The following is a 7973-nucleotide window of genomic DNA, read 5'->3' as shown; positions in this document are numbered from 1 at the left end:
CTATCTAGTAACAAAAAGAGGAAACTAATTGGCATAAAGAGAAACAACACAGATGTTTAATAGGAACAACCGGTCATTGTTCTTATCTCAACAAAATATGTGTTATTTAAAAAAAAATCAAGCAGAAAGGTAACTCTCAAATCTCAATCTCATGCTTTTATCCAACCAAGTATGTTCTATTCTTTAATGCACTACAACAACGACAACAACAACAAACCCAGTATATTCCCACATAGTAATACACTAACTTTATTTTTTACCTAATGAATTGAACTTTTTAGTGAGGATCTAAATGATTTTCAGACTTTGTTTAACATTGATTCATTAAGATGTATTAACTGGTTGAATCTTTTTTTTTAAAAAAAAAGCACTTAATGGGCTGATATTTTATTCAGATTCAGACCTTCATTAAGTGAAAGAAAATGAAAAGGGATTGTAGTGTAAATTCTATAAATATGGCTTAGTGTAACAAATGTAGTTGACACAATTCAGTACTCCTATTAGTAACCTATTTCACCTATTTCTCCAGCTCATCCATAACATCTGTAAATAAGCCTTTTGCTATTGATCCTGACGTATTTGATGAGACAGCTAGATATGCAGCAAAATCTTTAATCTGCAAGCACAAAATAAAGAAGGAAATTATTGGATGAAAAAATCAAAAAGACAGAAAGGGAACTCATGAAGGTAATCACTCACTGAACATAAGAAGAAAAACTAACTTTGATGCAATAATCACGCCAGTTAGTTTTTGCATTAAGTATTACTGCAACAACATGCTCTTCCATTAGTTTTTGGAACTCATCACGATTTTTACGTTCAGCTTTCCTCAATTCTTCCTATTTGAATCAATGGTGTATGCCCAGTGAGAAAGAGATAAATCAAAGTCTCCAAACATAAATTTAATTTTAACCCCTGAGTCTAATAAGCAATATACCATCCACAGTTTCCCTTGCTCCTCCTCTTTGCTCTCTAAATCACGTATATATTCCTAAAACAGAAAAGGTTGCAACATAACTTTAAAACTGAGGCTTACAAATGAGATGTTTGGAAAAAGTTATTTATGATGTACTAGAAAAATGAGTAGTACCTAGAAAATCTCCAAGCGATTGATTTTCTCAAGGCGGGAGCATCTTTCATCAGTTTCCAAGCGATCCTAAATTTTTCGCTACTAGCTACTGACCTGAACAAAAGAAGTCAGCAACAATGGAACTATGGAAGTTCTATCTCCTGGAAATACAAAAACATAATCTAGGAACTGATGCTAATTCCACTAGAACAAATACCTTAATAAAGTCACAAGATTAAATTCTAAGTACTCCACTCTATTGCGCTTCTGCTCGTTCAATGCCTTCGCATGCTCCTAATAAAATCTAGTACAAAGTACAAAAAATAAAATTTCTCTATAAAGAAGACAATATTTACAAAGAGACTTTAACTACACTTGCAAGAAAGTATTGAAAAACTTTTCCTATTTTACGATGGAGGGGGGAGAGGAAGATGCATATCATAGTTTCAAGTTTCAAGAAAAATTACATACAATACATGGAAGTCTGTTTAAATTGGAATTCAATGGTGAACAAATTTAAATGTTGTACCCTTGATAAGACATTAAAAATGTATTCAAAGAACACAAGATTTTAAGTTGAATATCTACAACATTCCTTCTTTCGACTCTTTAAGCAAAACGAAAAAAGGGAAGAAACTAAAAGACATCCTGCAAAGGAAAGGAATGGAATGACTGTTGTTAATCAAGTGGACCAGTGCCTAAATCAACTTTGAAAACTATGTCAGGTGGTGAAGATTGTCCAAGACCATAGAAGAAAACTACAGCACATACACCTTACTAGTGTGGGATTCTCATACATTAATCGCACACCAAGACTAGATATTTGTACCATCAGTTAACCTAGTTTGGATAACATCTAATATTCTAACATCAAGATAGATCTGCCTCTAATACAATGTTTAAGAAATTGGACCTTGTTTCTATCTCAACTGAAAGGCTAACTCAATTTGTGAGGAGCCAAAGACCATATAAGGAAACTACAGTCCGCACACTTAGTTTTTAACATATAGAAGCTTACAAGAAAGTTCTACAAAAGGAGCTTCACCTTTTTCTCAAGTTCTTCCACATAATCTTCAAAAAGGTCCTCACGATCTTTAGCTCGCTCAACAGCTTTAAAACGTTCATCATGTTCGAATATGGAGATTGCCTTACTGAATAATCAATAGCAAATAGTTAGTGGATCAAATTGAACTTACACAAGTAATGGATCAACTTCAAGGTACCAAAACACATACAAATAATGACCACAAAAGAAAATTTCACTTACTTCTAACATTATCCTGAAATCTTCCCGAGCTTTTTTCTAATTAACACGCCTCTCTTCAGCTTCCAATTTTTTTTTGGCTCAGATACTGGAACAGACACACAACTTCAAAATGATCACTATAGACCTTGGGTGTTTTTGGTATGAAGGAAAATGTTTTCCTAGAAAACAAGTTGGTTTCTTACTTGTTTTCTTATGTTTGGTTGATGAAAGGAAAACATTTTTCAGAAAATGTTTTCTAGTGTTTGGTTGGTGAATAAAAAAATATTTCTTAGAAAATACATTTGAGAGTTGTATAAACATTTCAACTTAAGAGTGAGATTGAAAGAGAGTTTTGGAAAATGTTTTTCCTACTTTTTGAAGGGAATTCATTTTCCTTAAATTTAAGGAAAATAAGTTGATTTGGAAAACATTTCCCAAAATATTTAAGTCAACCAAACATGAAACAATTGGATATCAAACACAATATTTTTGCAATATGGTATGCTAAAACATTGAAGCAGCAATTAACCTATTCCAATGCCGACTTGGAGAGATACCTCATTAAAATCTTGCTTCTACTCATAAAGGGGTTTTAGAGCACTATATCTCCGGTCATTAATTACTGCTCTCATGGCCTAACAAATACAATTCATGTCAAATGATCTCCCTCAATTGTTTGGTACTCACAAAATAGTCAAGTAATAAACCTGATCCCACATGCAATCAGACCCAATATTTGCAGATTCCAAAAGAGTTTTGAATGCACTCTTTGCCTCCTAAATAAAATCAGATACTTAAAATAGAAATAAGAGAAATTTCGAGAACATACATTAGACGGGACAAAAATCAATAGTCAACTATACTGCTTTGCTCTCATAAACTAATGGTCCCAGCTCGAATGTTTTCTCATCTGATGGAGTAGCACCTCCAATTTCAGTTATGCAGCATCTTTCTTGACATTCTGCATTTTAGACACGACATCAAGCACAAAGGACAAAAGCAAACCTCATTGGAATTTGGAGCATATTGTTTACCTGTTAGCAGTTGACTAAAAACAGCACTACAAAATTGTTGGATCAACATCCAGCATAACAGCTACGAAAAGCTTTCTTGGTGTTTTAACCAGTAACCAGTAATAATTAACTAATCGCATAAGTATTTTAGAAGGACAAAGTACCTCTCTATTCTCCGAAGAAAATCCATCACCATACACTACTGCATCTTGAGTTGTAGTAGTCTCAGAACTATAGAAAAATTGCATTCCAAATAAGAAACAACACAAACCAGAGGCAAATTTATAACATATAAATCTGAAAACATACACCGGTGGCACGACAGAATTTCTCAAGGTTACTGCTATTCCAATTTTCAAAGAATTAGCAACAGCTAGCGAAGTAGGTTCTAAAGAATTCTTCATTTTGACTGTTTCAATCATCGGAGAAGAAACCTTACCAGATAAACTTGATGATTCTGAAGCCACAATAGTTGGTAAGTTAGCAGCTGGTGACACAGCAATTAGGCTTGATTTAGCACCGTGTGCCAATACTAATGAACCATCTGTACCTGGGGATGATGTTTTCATAACAGAAATGGATCCAAAATCAAAAGCGTGCAAAATGGTGTCCTTTTCACGAGCCAACTGTGAATTTATAAATAATTGAACTTTATGAGAATAAAGTATCCAAGAAAATAGAATATTGCCCCTTCTTATCATGCTAGCAACTGTGAATGAATAAAGACTTTATGAGAACTAGAGCATCCAAGAAAATAGAATATTGTCCCTTCTTATCATGCTATTTAAAGCACAGAACAATCCCTTCTTATCATGCTATTTATAGCACGAAACAAACCCATATTGGATTTAAATCTAACATCACCTTGACTTCATCAGGCATTCTCCATTTGGGCTTTCTAGTAACCTTGTTGTAGTAATACCTACAGAAAATAAACAAAGCAATCAGCATTATGCACAAGTAACACACAAAAGTACCCACTGTAGAAGAATAATTGGAAAGAGGCCAAGAAAATATATAAGTTACACACTTTCTTCCCTCAAGAATTGTAAATTCTCTCTAGCTAGTTGATGCATCTGCCCTCTGTCCCAATGAAAATAGCATAAAAGAAGGTAAAGTGAAAAAATAGAACGTAAACAGTACCCTGAGAGTAGAAATCAGTAACTTCCAGCAGTACAATACTGGATGGAAATGTTAGAATATGAATGATATAATGTCCCATATGGAAAAGGACTAGAATGTACTGTGTAGAATATAACTACAAGCAGGGTGGAAACATTGCCAAGCTGCAGCCGAGCTACAGCTATCCAAGGGTGATCAACTAAACAACATTCGCCTGATAATCGCATTTTGTATATATATATATATAGGTCAAATTCTGTGGTTTCTGAGTATTTTTTAATGAACACCCTTCCCACAAAAAACAAGATTGAGTGTGACAGTAAGGGTGTTCAAATCCTGCACTGAGGTTCTAAGTTCCATACTCAACACAGCCCCCCCATAATTTTTTTTCCATTTGGACACGTTTGAAACTCATAAACTACAGTTATGCTTTTTTTGATGAATCAATTTCTGAACATATGTTTTTTGTCCCAATTAGCTCTTGCAAAAGAGCTAGTAACTAGCATGCCATGTATAAGAATTTTGTTAAAATAAACTTAAAGGTAAATTTATAATGTGGTTGTTATACTTAGCTATCTTGCATGGGGCAGAGTGTTTGGCTGGTCAAGAGCTTGCATGTTCAAAAGATAAATATAGCAGAAATGAGAATATTGAGATTGTTGTACGGGCATACTAGAAGAGATAGAATAAGGAACAAAGATATGTGAGAAAAAGTGGTAGTGCTATCTATAGTGGACAATTGACAAGAAGACTAGAGGGTTGGGGATAAAGAACCTAAAGATTCAAAGTAAGGCCCTCGTGATGAAATGGTTGTGGAAATATGCAAACAATTACCAGCTGCTATGGAGGAAAGTGATTGGAGCTAAATATCCTAAAGAAGATAGATGGATGACTAAAGAAGTGACACAACCATACGGGGTTAGCCTCTAGAGATCTATTAGACACAAGTGGAATGAAGTTAAAAGCAACTCAAAGGTTAAAGTGATGGATGGAAACAAGACTGGGTTCTAGAAGGATAATTGACATGACGATGGGGATATGGAAGTGATTTTTCCAGATATCTACAACTTGGTATTGTTTCAATAGAGGACTATAGCAGAATTTTGGATACCACATGAGTGGAACTTCAATTTCAGAAGGCAACTTAATGACCGGGAGGTAATAAAAGTAGTTGAATTTTTTAATACCGTGGACTTATTCAATGGACTGCAAATAGTGAATGACGTACTATGGTAGATGGGAAATGAAAAAGGAATGTTTAGTGTCAAAACATCCTACAAGATGATGAACCAAATAAATCACCCGGATCCAAGATGGCCACGGAAGAAAATATGGAAAAGTAGGATACCTCACACAGTGTTGTGCTCTGTCTTTGTCTGGTTACTGACTAAGGAAGTAGTTCTTACACAAGATAATGTCATGAAGAAAGGGAAAACCTTGTACTCCAGATGTTTACTCTGTGGATAAACTTTAGAGACGGTTAACCATGTATTTCTACATTGTAAGTACACCCAACAACTTTGGAGAATCATCTTAAGACTAAAAGAAATTTCCAGGACAATGCCTAGGAAAGTATCCGAGACTTTAATGTGCTAGTAGAAGCAGATGTACATGCGAAGGACATAGGTGGATGGAGAATTATCCCTGGTGCTATATGGTAGGCTATATGGAAAGAAAGGAATTCTAGATGTTTTGAAAGCATAGAGAATAGTGTGCAGAAGGTTAAACTCAACTGTATTTTGCTTTTATGTTTTTGGTGTAATCAACTATACTCTAATGATACTGCCTCGATAATTGATGTTCTAGACTAAATTCAGATATAGAACGGTCGATTTAGGAGTACTCTTGCATATAAAGGTTTCAGTACAACCCATGTACTGTGTGATATAATACAAAGTTACCAAGTTAAAAAAAAAGAAAATAATTTTTCAAGTACTAAAAGTTTATAAAATAACAAATAAAGCAATTAAATCTGAGTTCAAATTGGGTGGGTTGGGTTATGACCCGCATTTTAGAGCATTTCAACCCAACCCATTTCAGCCCAAGTAGCTTTAGGGCGGGTTAATAACCCGCCCATTTATTAACTCGGACCTCTTTGATCCACCCAAATCCAGCCAACCCCGCCCTTTTGATACCTTTAGTTTAATAGAAGTAAAGTGGACCATACCAGAACACATACCAGATCTATTGAGTGGAAGTAAAGTGGACTATCAAAGGACACACAACAATCTATTGAGCTATTGGATTAAAGGGGATTGGCAAGAGTTAGAAGAAGTGGGGGAGAACAATCCTTCCTTGTATTTTGGTGGACTGTATGGAGCGAGAAAAGTTGAAGGTATTTTGAAGATAAATATAATTCCATTCAGAAAGTAAAATGGAATAGCATTGTAGATTTTTGTTTTTTGTTTAAGGGCCAATGTGTACAGGATGCATAACAGGTAGTAGATCTCTTCGATTCCTCGCATTATTTTCATTATTTTTCATTTCTTTTGGACTGCTAGCATAACCTTAACGCTGACGAATACAAAGTAATATCTCCGAAAAAAAAATCTGTTTATCTCGGAAAGAAAAGAATAAAAATGTTCAAACTTCCTCACAGCTCCATTTGTTGGTCCCTTAATACTTGTCCCTCACAACCAACCAAACTTTCTTTGATAACCATCGTGTTTGGGCCCGCTTGCACCTTGACTAGTTACACCAGGTACTGCAACCTCCCACCAGCACAGATACTGGGTAACTCTGTCCATCAAGGATTGGATAGACGGTAAGAAATCACCTAGTATTTTTATCTCTGTTGGAAATTAAACCTGAGACCTCATGGTTCTCAATCTACTTCATTGACCACTAGGTCACACTCTTTGGTGCAAGTGTGCAACCAGCCAAACTATTATTCTGTAAACCAGAATGAGAAGTGTGAACCACAATATTATATCAAGTGTCGTCTCTCCATATCGCCATAGTGTTACAATAACATTACATTAATCAGAAAGTAAATAAAATTGTTTAAAATAGACCAAATATAATCCTACCGTGTATGCTTAAACACATTTTTTAGAACAATAGTGTTAAATATAAAATCTTTTAGAACTATATTGGCAATAAAAGGTCAATGCAAATCCCAAATGAAGCCTATATATTATAGAAAGATCGAGGAAATCTACTCGCTAAACAAACTTTCAACAGAAATCACATATACTTAGGAAATAAATAGTGGTTCTACGAAGCTTCATTGAAAAAGAATTGTGTACTTCTTTTTTCATTGATAAGCACAAGAAACTGGATAAAACTACCCATAAAAATCTTGATGACACGATACCTTACCTCCATTTCTGTCATCAGCTCTTGAGGTTTCTCCCAGGTAGAGATTCTTGTCCTTCTATTATAATAGTATCTAAAATTCAATTCAAGAATTGTAAGAATGATATTAATTGGTTGGAGTAATAAAGCCATAGGAAATATGACAACATTAGCAACCATAATTGTCCTACTGATCATCAAAAGATGCTGAAAATAGCAATACCTA

The 7973-nt window shown here is 34.7% G+C and overlaps 1 pseudogene; it reads right to left on the bottom strand.

The window, feature by feature from the left end:
* Nucleotides 1-517: 517 nt before the first annotated feature.
* Nucleotides 518-2968, bottom strand: LOC124889012 (annotated as a pseudogene).
* Between the last annotated feature and the right edge of the window lie 5005 nt (nucleotides 2969-7973).

The sequence above is a fragment of the Capsicum annuum genome, chromosome 11, assembly GCF_002878395.1.
Source record: "Capsicum annuum cultivar UCD-10X-F1 chromosome 11, UCD10Xv1.1, whole genome shotgun sequence".
Taxonomy (NCBI): Eukaryota; Viridiplantae; Streptophyta; class Magnoliopsida; order Solanales; family Solanaceae; genus Capsicum; species Capsicum annuum.
Note: the sequence above shows the minus strand (reverse complement) of the source record. Positions and strands in the feature narration are given on the sequence as shown.